Source organism: Labrus bergylta, chromosome 24 (assembly GCF_963930695.1).
Source record: "Labrus bergylta chromosome 24, fLabBer1.1, whole genome shotgun sequence".
NCBI lineage: Eukaryota > Metazoa > Chordata > Actinopteri > Labriformes > Labridae > Labrus > Labrus bergylta.
In genome coordinates this window covers 11,207,512-11,221,161 of record NC_089218.1, presented here as the reverse complement: position 1 = coordinate 11,221,161, position 13,650 = coordinate 11,207,512, and the positions used below count along the sequence as shown (strand labels likewise).

The 13,650-nt window shown below is 41.2% G+C and overlaps 2 long non-coding RNA genes across 2 annotated transcripts; both read left to right on the top strand.

Annotated features, from left to right (window-relative positions):
• Positions 1–2,995: 2,995 nt before the first annotated feature.
• LOC114920889 (uncharacterized) lies at positions 2,996–8,719 on the top strand. The gene is made up of 4 exons (XR_003809178.2): positions 2,996–3,059; positions 3,614–3,711; positions 3,944–4,204; positions 8,620–8,719. It is a non-coding gene; the product is annotated as an uncharacterized lncRNA (long non-coding RNA).
• Positions 8,720–12,028: 3,309 nt separating this feature from the next.
• Positions 12,029–12,997, top strand: LOC136178161 (uncharacterized). The gene is made up of 2 exons (XR_010665540.1): positions 12,029–12,255; positions 12,863–12,997. It is a non-coding gene; the product is annotated as an uncharacterized lncRNA (long non-coding RNA).
• The last annotated feature ends 653 nt before the right edge of the window (positions 12,998–13,650 follow it).

Genomic DNA, 13,650 nt, shown 5'->3' with positions numbered 1-13,650 from the left:
AGGTCTCCACTGTGTGACGTTCTGTTATTAAGTTTTGATGCAGTCCACAGGAAAGAGTTAAATCCTCAGGCGAGTCATTTCAGCACCATGGACAGATTCCAACATGTCAAGTCAATAATTGGCATCCTCTGTGAGAGAAATGTGTGTGTGTATAAGTCTATGTGTGTCTGCCATATCGTCATCATCCCACATAGGTTTTCCGTTCCCAACAGTCTTGAACATGTGATGCAGTACAGTTGAATTTCTTTATAGACACTACAGGGCTCAAACTAAAGGCATTTTAGCCTGAAGTAATGGATTTCCTTTAAGCCTTCACTGATCAAAAGCTTTTGTTATTTTGCCTTAAATGCCCTCCATCAAGGGATTTAACCACGATGCACTTGTATTCCATTCAATCCTCTTTGGGCACTGAATGCACTTTGCCCCTTTGCTTAGACGTTGACTTAATCTGCATTGGAGTTTGTAGTAGCTCACTTCTCTTAGAGAATGGCCATCTCTGGTGTGGAGGGAGGGTGGAGGCCCAAGTAGCCTGGGCATGGAATCTGCTATTGATGGTATTCACACAGCAGTCATTTTTTCCAACTTTGAGCGCAGGGTGAATAGCTGAAGTGCTTAATAGCCTATTGTTGCTCTGCTGTGTACCTGATTAAAAAAAGTAAAAGTTAATGTAGGAAATGAAACAGATGACGTGAATGGCTGTGTCTGAAATCATGTACAATTTATACTATTAATAATAAATGTGACGCCACACTGATCTGAAATCATAGAGGGTAATTTTGTGTATATGAGAAATGCCAGGATGTAGGCGTCACTAAATTGACAATGCCCAGAACGGTCGGGTTAGTCGGCAGCATGCAGTACATGCTGTTTAAATATGTTAGTACTGTAAGTGGTTTAGAACAGTGGTTCCCAAAGTGGGGGTCGGGACCCTCTGGGGGGTCGCGAGTTGCCTTCCAAAAACAAATGCAAATTGGAAATGACTTGAAATTACATATTTGACCTATTATTGTGAAATTACATAAAAAACTGTTGTTCAATTAGCTTAAGGCTGTTGTATTTTTTAATTGTTGTTCTAATGTCAGTGTTTGGATAGGCCCCATTAGTGTGTGCTGCTGTGTGCAGCATTATGCTTTAACCACTTCCAGGGACAGAGGGGGTCCCCGATCTCTCGCATCGCTATTTTGGGGGTCGCGGGATGAAAAGTTTGGGAACCCCTGGTTTAGAACACAGCCTATGATTGAAAATCTAAAAGTACACTAGACCATGTTTCCAGTTGAAACAACAGCCCATAAGCTATTGTCAATGGGTAGGCCTAACTTTAGCATTCAACCACTTCTTAGTTTTACTGTAAGTAAAAAAAAAAAGAGACTGAAAGCTCCAGTTAAAAGTGTTACAGCACAAAGTCAAAGAGTAAATTCATTGCTAACAATAGTGAAAGTTAGTAAGCAAGTGGTTAATAGTTCTTCATGATGACAGCTAACATTAGCATTCAACCACCTCTGAGTTAACTTTACTGTTAGCTTGAAAATGGCTGAAAGCTGACATAATACCAAATATAATTCCATTCTACCAAAGGATAAAAAATAACTTTCCAGCTTACGATAATGTTAGCTAGTGAGTGGTTGACCCTATTTCCCTCCAGATTTACACTTAACATTGATTCTCCAGTTCCTGATTAATGAGTGAAACTATAATTTTTGAATCCTTGATCATCGGTAGAGTTCTTTTAAGTGCTTTTGATCTTCCCAAGCTGAGCGTGATGTCAGGAAATGGGCGCTGTGTTATCTCTTATCTAATTTTCTAAAGGTCATACAAAAATGAGCTGTCGGACATGAATTTGTGCCTCTGTGATGATAACATCCTGTGGCTGCATGCTCTTTACCTGTAAGGCCTTTCTCTGATATAGTACAGAGTTCTTTTTGCTACAGAAACCCTTTTCCTCGACTCGCATGCTGATTAAAATACGAGCACAGTTCCTGATGGGGAAGAATCTGCATTAATGTTTTGTTCGGTGAAGCGAGACTTGTGTTGTTCTGGCTGTGCAGCTGGGATATTTACGAGGTCCCTGACGCTCACAACACAAGTCTTATGAGAAATAACCCTGAGAAGTGCTGAATCAGCTGGCTGCTGCAACGTGCAGGGTTTCCAATAATGGAACTGAGGCTTCCTGGAAATTATGATCGCGTTGGTTTGGGATTTCTCTTTATCTGTTGTTGTCTTTTCCATTTTATTTGAATGCAACTGCAAATATATATGTATTTTATATTTATTGGGATTAGTATTGATCTTTTAAGAGGCTCTAGGTAAGTTCACTTTTGTACTCTGGTTAGCAGAGATTTCTGTGAGTTTCCAGCAAATGAGCAGCCTGAGACTCTATTAAAGTTAAAGAGTTACAAATTCTTACAAATTGAGAAAATATGTAGAGAAAAACAACTCTGGGGTATTGCAGCTGCTGCTGTAGATTCACTTTTGAAGTGTGTGAGACATTATCCGAAGTAGGCCTCAAAGCATGAAGAAATATTTTCCTTTTGCTCCCAGCTGTGCAGTAAAAAGAACGGCATAAAAAAACATGAGGATGTCACAAATCATTTTAACAATCACACATGATAAAAGTGATGTGAAAAATAAAAAAAAAGCTGCAGTCTAACCTGCTCCCCCGATCATTATTAGATCTACAGGTGGAGGCTGTTCATATGCAGAAATGAAGCCCTGAGTATGCAGATGTGGTCTGTAAGCTGTCACCTTGAACAAATGTACAGATGGCGTTGCTGTGTCGGTGACAGCTGTCGTCCTCTCCTGCCTCCTCTGCCTCCACCACCTCTCTGTTTCCTAACTGTCTCTTCCTGTCACGCTACAGACTCATGTCATGCCTCACCTGCCCACTAGCTGCTGTCACCTGAGCGTCACCTGTCTGCTCAGCTGCTGCTCATCTCCTCATTAGGTCCCGTGGATATAATGGCCAGATTTACCCATTGTTGTTTGTCAGGTGTCGCTGCAGCTTCCTGCCTCTTTTTGGTTTGCTGCCCGGATTTGTTTGTTGTGCCAACCTGTTGCTAATTGTAAGCCTTGTTTTCTGCTTATTGGCCCCAATTGTTTCATTAACTGTGAGGTAGTGGAAATACTGGGTGAATGATGTCATACAATGCTGCCATGCTAGTTTTGGATTTTTCTTCTGGCAGTTTATTATACTTGAACCAATGTAGTCCAATTCGATCCAGATTGTTTTACACATTTAAAGCTCCTGTGAAGACTTTTAAGCTGGTTATGAAACCGTTTGGATGACACCTCTTTATTCGGTACACAAGCACACAAGACCAGTAGCATGAAGATAGACAAGTTTTATATTCTTATTTTCAATGACTGCATCTGCTGCTGCAGGATAAGTGGATGATAAAGTAATGAAGTTAAGATATGAATTTGAGATGTTAGTAATAATACCATCAATGTTTTAAAAAAACACTAGATTTAAACATCTGTATTATAGCTGAAAGATTGAATGTTCTTGCCCTTCTTTTTCCAAACAGTGACTTCAGAGAAAGTCGGTCTCTTCATTAACTTTCTCCAAATTCACTGATACACCTGTACTAATGAATTTTGTATGTGTTTCTAAAAGGATGTCAAGAAAGAGAGGATAAGAGATGACCAAGAATAATACAAGAGAAGCAGAGATGTAAGCACACCACTGGCATGATGCTGAGGACCATGAGGCAGGTAAGGACGGGAAATCATTTCATCAGAAGGACAGGGTAGGCTGGTTCAGAGAGTATCATCTGCATTGCTTGTAGAAATGCACTTCCCTTATCGCAGGACTGAACTTTTTGAGTGTAGATCATGTTATTAGATGCCATAGAGTGTTTTTGTCTTGGTGAATTTGCTTTTCTGGCTATTTGCCCTGGTTGCATGTGGCGTGGGTGACTGAAGATGTGTGAACTGTCCACCATAGGGATCCAGCAGCATGCCTGCAGGCCTGCAGTGCAGCAACGGCACCGCGCCAACCTGCACCGGGCTCCCCATCGCAGCCTCATCCAAAACGCTTAATCAAAAGGGACACTCTCCCCACTTGGTCCTGTATGAAAAGGAAGCTTCTGGCCCACGCTGAGCACCTTGGCCCGGTGACAGAGAATAACCCAGATTGCTCTACAATCTACAGCACTGCGAGGACGTTGGAGAGGAGGCCTGTGATACAATCTGCATTTTCTAGCAGGTAATTGAGGCTTTGGGGACACAGCTGATGGGGATGTGTCCTGCCGTGGCTTAATCAGCCTTCCTGTCTTTGCCATCAGTGCTGATGGATGTTTATCGCCCGCTCCGAACAGGGACCGCATGTCACTTCTTGCAGAAGTTGATTCGAGGCACCGAATGAATGTCAGAGGGAAAATTACTGTAATTTTCCTCGTCAGCCTTCGTTCTCGCATGTACCCTAATATTAGGGTCACCTTTTCCCTGCATCCACTGATTCATTCCGACGCAGTCGTGCAATTTCCCTGCCAAATATAGCACCATTTTTTTTTTTTTTTGTATTTAATGTTGCAGCTTTCTTTACAGTGCTACCTGATTTTTGCACCTCAGTTTAAGGCCTAATTAAATAGCTCAAGATGATGTGGGTGTCAGTGGTTGTAAACCACCAGCTTGTGTAAGATCGCAGTGTTTTTTTCCCTTCCCTGCACAAGAACCAATTCTAAACTTTTCCGTCAGATTATGGTGCAACTGAAAGCCAAACCTCAGGTTAAGTGTTTGTCCTCTATTCAACCATAGCTATCAAATCACTTTTACATGTAGCCTTCTTTATAAAGAAGTCTAACTTCTCAGCCCACCAGGAGGCCACAGCCCTCACTGTGATAGGTGCCTGACATTAAGTTTTTTGACTCCATTTTAACGCTCCTTTGAGGAACTTTGTATTGTACATGTGTAAGCAGTGTCAAAAATCTCACCTACTTCTTTCTTTGCTGAGGAACATGTAGAGACGTTTCTACAGTTTGCTGTTCATGGCTTTATCTCACACATACCCCTTTGCTGGCATATCAGATAATTTAGAAAAAGTTGAGCTTCTTACTGATGGACTGGTTTGCTTTTGCAGCTCATAAATCTACATCAATTTCAGTCTGTTAACTTAACAAATAAAAACTCATCACAGGAGCTTTACCTCTGAAGGGCTGTGAAAATGCACAGTAGTAGGTCCTGGGTGCACAGACTGTACAACATTTGTCTAGATCCTGTGCAGTTATTTTGTGTCATTGAAGTGACATTTGCACATGATTTAATGAAGGTAAACACAGAGAACAGTTGTGCACAATAGCACAGCACTCCTCCAATCAGAGGGTGCTGATTAATCAACAAACATTTCCTGCTGCTTTCAGGTGCTGCAGGGATTTAATGAATTGCTGACCCTGACACATTTCAGATTCACACCTTAACACCTTAACGCTCAAACAGGGAAATCACATTTAGAATAGAGGAACAACAGGATGTTAAGGCAGGAATCATCTAAACCTTGTCGTCTTGAGATCTTGAGAAACGTTTCAAACAACTTTCTCATGCAGATTGTTATATGTTCAAAGTGAAACCCTGAAGGAGAATCTGTTTATTGATCCATGTGAACAGGAGTTGTACAATTTGTTTACTCGATTGCTTCTACCAAAGCAGTAGAGTAACGCTGGATCATGATGTTTAATTAGGTCGACATGTTCTCAAGGTGTCTGGGAAAAGAGCTCTTCTCTTTGAACTTAACTGTGTCAAAACACTTTTTCGTCTTAAGAAGCTCAATATGTGACTGCAGCATCATACCAACTTAGGAAAAACAGTGTGTGAATGTTTGCTGATATTTTGGGGTCAGTGTTTCTTAGTCTAATACTCCCTGACTGGATTGCAGTATGCTCACTCTGAAACAAGCATTTGTACACCATTTAATGCTGTGAAACTATTTCCCTTCTGATTATGAATGCTTATTAATTTCATGAAAAACACCAGATTTTCCTAGAGTCTTCAAACACATGGCATTAATGAGAATTGTTCCACATTCAAAGAGGGCTGGATGAAAGATTTACAAGACACAGTTTAAACAGAGAAACTCAGATTTTAGTCCCCAATCTTTAAAAGCTGTTTCAGCTTTGGTTTAAATTGTCCCATTCTGATCCATGCTGAGTTCTGTTGGAAAGGACTTCCAGGTATTGATTGCCCAAAGCATTACTGGGGGATCAATATGTGGAACAAGGCTACAATTAACAATTACTTTCATGACTGATTAAGGTGACAATTCTTTTTTCAAGCCATTGATTACTTTTTTTTTGGCCAATGTGCAGTTGGAAAGTTGTTGAAATAACCCCTTACAATATCTCAGAACCAAAGGTGATCGCTCTTAAGAGCTTGATTTGTCCGACCAGATTCCAGCACAAAGATGCAACTAACAGAGAAAAATTACAAAATGTTGGGAAAGCCAGAACCAATAAATGTTAGGAACACCTGCTTTATAGATGAGCTTAACAATTATTTCATTAATGTGAAAAAAAAGACAACTCATCAAACCATTTGAAATGTAGCCTCTTAAAAACATGGCTGCAGGATCTTACCCTTTCAGTGGTCGGCATCTTGTTTGCTGCCTTAGCTTAGCATAGGTATTCAAAGGTTCAATAGGTTGGCTCAGTCACATTTTTTTAAAGCCTGTTTTTGTAGGTTGTTTAAACTCATTATCTTGAACGCTATCTTGTAACTGTTAAATGTCAATTTTGGTCTTTCACTGCCAAACTGTCCTCATTCATGTCTAGTGTTTGCTAAACTAAGCTAACCAGCTGCTGCTGTGGGTCAATGTCTAGCATAAATACACCAGACTGATATCAGTCTTCAAACTGATTACATGACGATATGATGACAATAAGTAAACGTCCAGCACAGCTCAAGTAGTATACTTAGTCATCCTTAGATTAACATTAGCAGGACATACAACTCTTGTGATGCAGAGAACAATATGTCTTTATTAACAAAAGATCTAAATATGTGAATCTTTCTTGGCTACTTGTTCTCGGCTCAGCTGTTCTTGACAGATGGTTGTCCACCAATGAGTCAACGTTTCTGCCTGTCTAAAGGAATTATTTTCTTTCCACTGTTTCCATTGGTGGATTAAGATGAATCTCTTTCAAAAATATAACCAAGAGAACAGTCCAGACCTGAAGTGAGAACACTTGTGGGATTTTGCTCTATATGATTAACATTTTGATTGCTTACAAAAGTTTCTATTTCTTTTTCTTCCCCTTCAATTTGGTGGCTTTTAGATGCCGTTCACCAATGAGTCTGGTCAGAGGTTTTATTTCATGACCGCTGTACTGTGTCCAGTTGCTTGTCATTGATGCATAAGAGTGTGGTGTTCTGTTTGAAAAGTGTCATGAGATCATTTTTGTGTTGATTTGGAGCTTTTCATTTGAAAAATAGATTTACTTAAAACACCTGGTTGTATGAAGATTTCACTGAAAATCAATCAAATCGATGTTGAGGTCTTGGTTGGTGTTTACTAGAAATGTCATCTTTGAGATTATAAAATAAGGCTGTAGGTGCTTAAAAAGCATGTTACCTCGATGTGGTGAGATTCAGTCTAATAATGGCAGTTAATGTTCCATCCAGCTGGTATGTGTCCGTGCCAGGTTAACCATTCCTTTGAGCTGAGTCAGGGGCTTTCTAGGCCATTTGCCCAATAACTCTAGCAATCCACAGTCCGCTGTTTTACTGCCAATTTACAGCAACATCGCCCAAGATTGCATGCTGCATGAATTTGGTCATCTAACAGTCCAGACACACATTCCCTGGAAACTGGTCCTGGTCTTTAGCCCTGTTTATGCTTCCATTCTTCCAAATTGCATCAACGCCAGCTCCCTGGCAGCTGCACCTTTTTGTTGTATTAGCCATAGTTTAGAAATAATGAATGTGTGGCCAGATCTGCCATGTGTGCTAACGCCAACAAGGCTTGTGATTAAATTCATGTCACAACATTTTCAGGTACTTGAGCCTCTAGCCAGTAAGATTTTGAAGGTACTTGAGCCTCTAGCCAGTAAGATTTTGAAGCGGGGGGGGGGACATTTGTGCAGCACTCTTTGGGTGAGGTGTGAATTGAAATAAGTCATTATCTACAGAAAACACCTTCCCGAGAGGCGGCAAGGAGAGGCTTCAAAAGGATACTTTATTTTTGCAATCCACACACATTGCAGAAAATAAGGAGAGAAGCATGCAAAAAGGGGAATCTCAGGGAGGCCGTTTATGGCAAGCTGCTTAGGTAACTGCATCAGACGACCAAACATCAAAGGCTTAAATATTCAAGGGGTTCTGAGATGGCGAGAAACTTACAAATGGATTATTCCTTCTTGAGTAAACACAGAAAGACTATAAGCACCTGGCACAGTCTGAAATGTTCTTGTAAAGGGGCATTTGCAAATTGCAGATGTTCAAGTTGAAATTAAATATCATGAGAGCAATAAGTAAAGAGTGTTTTCAGGGCAAAAAGTGGCTAAGAGTGCACAGAATTTGCAATTTTGTTTGCCAGCTTTTACCAATAAAACCAATTTAATATCCAGCCGTCACCAGTGACAGTATTAATATTGCGTATATGCTTCTGTTTTCACTCTCCTCCCACTTTAGGTTTCCCTTCCAAGGAACCTGTTCAACAAGGTGTCTGAGGCATAAAAACCTGCAGTCTACAAGAATGATTCACCATATCAGGAAGGAAAAAAAAAACACTGTGGAAGTTCTCTGGATGTCTAGGTAGGTTTTTTTCTGTGATGAATAGCTTACCTTGTTTCCTAAACTCCACTCCCGTGCTGCAGCTTCATCACTATGCAGCTCTATCTTCATACATCTAACTCCCTGCCTGATTTATTGGAGGGTATGGCACAGCCGCTACACCTTGCATCAAACGCTACGGCATTTTGTGCACAAATACAAATGCTTACATAGGCGACGTGAGGAAGGATGCATTTAAAAGACGGATGAAAGGTGCACATTTGAATTGCAAAATATTCCAGTGTTCATTTCAAGGATTATGGATTAATTTGGTAGAGAATATTCAAAGTGTCGATGTGAAGAAAACCCCTCTGTATCCGGTGATTTCAGGTTTGGATAAATTGGAACACATTTCCCACAGAAATGATGATTGATTAGTTCAATCTTGGCATCTATACAAGATGCCTGACCTTTCTTTACCTGTTAAATATTCATGCTTCCTTGATGCCGAGGTCCCTTCAGGATAAACCCACATCAATACGAGATATTTAGTCTGGTATTAATGGAAAGGAGATTTTCCACATTATTCAGGGGGAGTCTTTAAACACGCCTTTGATCCACAGCTAAGATGTGTATTACGGCCATCTGGTTAAGATTCAGCATCCCAGAAAGATTGTCGCCCACTCATGAAGCTCACAGTGTCCCATCCTGTGGCCGACTATTTAAAATGCACCCTGCATGTGTGGATTTCTTCTAAGGATAACAGCAGCCCTAATGCACAATCTAAGAAGATTGCTCTGTAAGCCTTAACAGATCATATCTGATAGAAAGGAGATGAAACCATTTCAGACAAAGCTTAACGTGAGCCCCTGAATGGGTGCAAGAGGTGCAGGACCCAGAGGCCGGGGTTATTCTCTTATCTTTTTGGCCAAAGCGCTCTGGTAAAGCACCCCTCCTGGCATTTAAAACACATGTCTGCGATAACATCATTGGTCCTTTTCTCCCTCCCTCTGGCCTCCAGAGAGAATCTCCGAGCATCTCTAAATGTCACGTTAAGTGCTTCTCTTGTCCCGCGCTGACACAAAAACGGGTTGCTCTCTGAATACAAAGAAGGCGCGTACTGGAAGGCTGCCATAGCTCAAAGAGAGCGACAGTTATCTCCTCTCTTCTTTTTTGCGCGCTCCCTCATTTGTTCAAACTGTCAGAAGTAACATTTAGTCTCTAATGGGGCTACCTGAGGACGGCAAAGACTTCATCTTGTTGTTTTAACTAAATTTGAGTGCTAGGCATTCATAGCATAATGGCTGCTTGAAAGGCTAGTATTAGCATTAAAGTCAATATATCTTATTAAACTCTCCTCCCTGTAGTTCAGGTATATCTAAAACCATAAGCCATGCACTAATTGTCCTGTAACTTAATACTAAGGAGATCATCCAATTAAATGCTCCAGGAAAGAAATTAGGGGAGCAATGGTGTAGAAATGATGACTCCTTAAAGGCTAATGTTATAACCAGGTGCTATTTTAGAAGCCTGGAGCTGAACCTGAGGAAGTGTGAGTAAGACAACAATTTGATTTGTCCTTGTTGGTACCTGTTATTAGCATCTTTCTGTGCTGTTTGTATCATTATCCACACAGAAATATTCCAAAACAAGGTGGGAAAGTGCACCTAGGAAATCAGCAATTACAATGAGTGACTTCAAGACGGAGCACAGGGACGACGCTGCTTCTCTTGATTTTGTCACAAAATGAAATGCAAAAATACTGTTGCAGGAATAGTTCAACATTGTGGCTCCTTTAACTCTCTTGCTAATAATATAGCACCATCATGTCTATCCAATGAGTATTACGCCTGAGCCGATAGATGATAGAGACAAGCCGTGAGGAGGAAAGTCCTCAACTTCAAACAACATTTCTGTTAAAAAGGTGTCATGGCTGCTTATTGAGTAGTTGCTAATGGCTAAATAACCTAGCTAAACTTGCTTCTCAGTTTTTGTGTGTGTCTCATAGACTGTACGATGTTGCATTCAGGAGTAAGTTGAAGTGTCTTATCCCCTCAGCGATGTCCATGTTGATACATTGATGTTTGAATGGCACTTTTGGATATTCCAAGGTAGATGCACTGACGCCAAATCTCTGTGGTTAAGTTACCCTTTAATGTAGTTTCATAATTAGAATGCTCACTTAAGAGAGGAAATGTTCTTGCTTGATTAAGTGACTTTAAGGCCCTTAAAGCTCCTGTGGGGAGTCTTTAGATGGGTATGAAACAGACAAAAATGAGTATGGGGGCCCTAAAAGTAACACAAACTGAGAGTTAATCACAGCAGCTTTAAGGGACTGTTTCTTCCTCATTGTCCTCAATAAAACACACAAAAAAAAGAAGTAATTAAGAAACCTTTGTGGCAGACCTTAACCGCTCTGCTTTGAGGAGTGTTGCCAGCGTTTCTCAGTAAATGTGATCTCATGGACCAGAAAGAAACTGGAATGAGCTGTGAATGTGCTCAATCACTGAACCCCACTGTTTGTCTAAAGGGAACGCAGTCTTTTGTGTTTGCTCTAAATTATTTAGCTTGAATATCCAAGTTTCATGTTTTCCTTAAATTACAGAGTCAGAAGATTGCGTTTATGCCGAGGTCTGTCCCCTCTTCATTTATGACACTCGAGTTCCACGGCAGTCTTTGTCATCGGGTTTTTGAAGATCGGGGTAGAACAAATGCATCGATTATGAGATGATACCTGCTTAATGATAATGCTATGAGGTCAAGATTATTCAAATAAGCACAGTGTTATGGTATCCTGCTGCTTTTTGAGCAGGTCGTTTTATGTCTTGTTACCTCACATTAGGACATATATTCATTTAATCTCATAAAGAAAAGAAAAGTTGGTGCTTTAACGTCAACACACATTAGTATGATGTTTCTAGAGTAAATGTGTAGGTTTGGCTTTAGCTGCGAACCAAAGCAGGAGTTGATCATGTCTTAAAGTCAGAGTTAAGTTTTATGGCCATGAGCACATTCATCATACACCACTCAGTCCACATATTCCATCTCCATTACCTGTGTTTCCTCAGAAGGAGCTGCTCCTGCTGTGGTGGCTGATTTGCCCTATAGAGCCCAGGCCTCCTCGCTCAGTGGGAGGATTAGAAAAAAAAATCAGTGCAAACCTCGTCATTTGTCTGCTATATATAATTCTTTAGTGCTGGTTCCTCTCCTGACCTGTGCAACATTCATAGGGGACAATGAAAGGAAACGGTGGGATGCCGCTCTCTCTCCCCCCCCCTCCCCTTCCTCATTGAGCTCTCTTTCATCTCTCCTTCCCACAAGGCTGATTCACCACTTGTGACCCCTGCGACTGCCTCGTTGAAAATAGACAACAAAGTGTCTGAGATGAAAACCGGTGGGCAGTCGTGGGCTACATTGCTGCTCCGCTTTAAGTTGGTTGGACAGTGACTCGAACGATCGCTTAGCTGGCACTTCCATTTGTCTGGATTGTAGCCGCCTAAAAGGGACACGCCGGCAATGCCATGCACCGACATCTTTAAGCATGAACCAACACAGGTCTGTTGGCGCTTCTTTTTATTGCAAGATTTAAACGTCTTTATTAAGCCATTTTAACATTTTGCATTTGCAAAATCATTCTAACTATACATTCACTATGCAGGCTTTCTATCTCACAGACGTCTACGAGCATGAGCTTATCCTCCTCCATTTAAGGCATGGCTGTATGAAGAAAGCTGGCATGGCAGCTCACTTTATACTTCCATCAACCCCTCACACAACACTTTTTGACATATAGGCGCGGAAAGCAACTTTCTCTTTAATTCAGTGTTCAAAAGTGTGGGCTGCCACCCCCAGGTGGGCCTTAACGGTACTGCAGGTTTTCTGCTTGATATACAGTATGTGCAATAGAAAATATGTTTTTTTTATTGCTAAAGGAAAAACAATAAGAAAGGAAAAGCATGTAACAGTGCTTATTGCATTATTTGTTTTGTTTATTTTAGGGCTCTTAAATCAAGTTTTCACTTCCCTTATTTGTGTGTTTTGACAGATAGTGACTCTTACTAAACTAAATGCATATCTCCCTGTTTAATAAGCTGCATGTGCACACAGTGATATATCACAAGCCTCCTTTCACCTCCTAAACATCCTCTTCTTCATCATTAAGCTGACGATGTGAGAGCAGAAATACAGGAAGCTTAACCGTACACAACATCTGGGTATGCAGAGTGGTCTGATTCCATCTCGTCCTCTGCAGGGGAAGATAAGAACCTTCTTCATGAATAAAGATGTTTTTTTGGCATTCCTCTCCTGTCTGTGTTCAATGTGCACTTGTTACTGCGGCCATTATTTATAGTCCCACGAAGGCCCCGGAGTGGTGCTAGTGGGTCCCATGGGAGATTGGGAAGTGGAGCCACAGCTACCTATAGTGGGAAAGATATACCACCTCACCCCCGCTGAGAACTTCGCGCAGGAAATGAACTCATAAATCAAGCAGTAAATTGAGTGTAGGGCCGCGCTTACTCATCTCGAGAGGTCCGCTCCTCTTCCTCCACACACCCCTGTTCTTTTTTACTGCATGACTAATGCAACGCCGCAACTTCTCTGCCCGCATATCGCTCTCCCGCTCTGGTAAACTCTGATCCAACAGTGTGGATTTTTTAGTTTCAAGTCGATATCAAAACTCTGGCCTGGAGGCTACAGTGAGTGTGGGGGTATCTCTCTCTTTCTGCCTCTCCCTCTATCCCACTCTCTCAGCCAATGTGGTTGAAGCAGACAGCTGTCCACCAATGTGTCTGCTCGTGCCTGTTAAGGTTCTCCTGATAGTTTAATGTTGATTATCTGTTAACAATATAAAGAAGAGAAATGTTTAGATCTTAACCTGTTTTGAACATCTGCTTACCGGTATCCACAAAGTCAGTCTGGTCTTGCTCAAGATTTCTGCCTGTTAAAGGA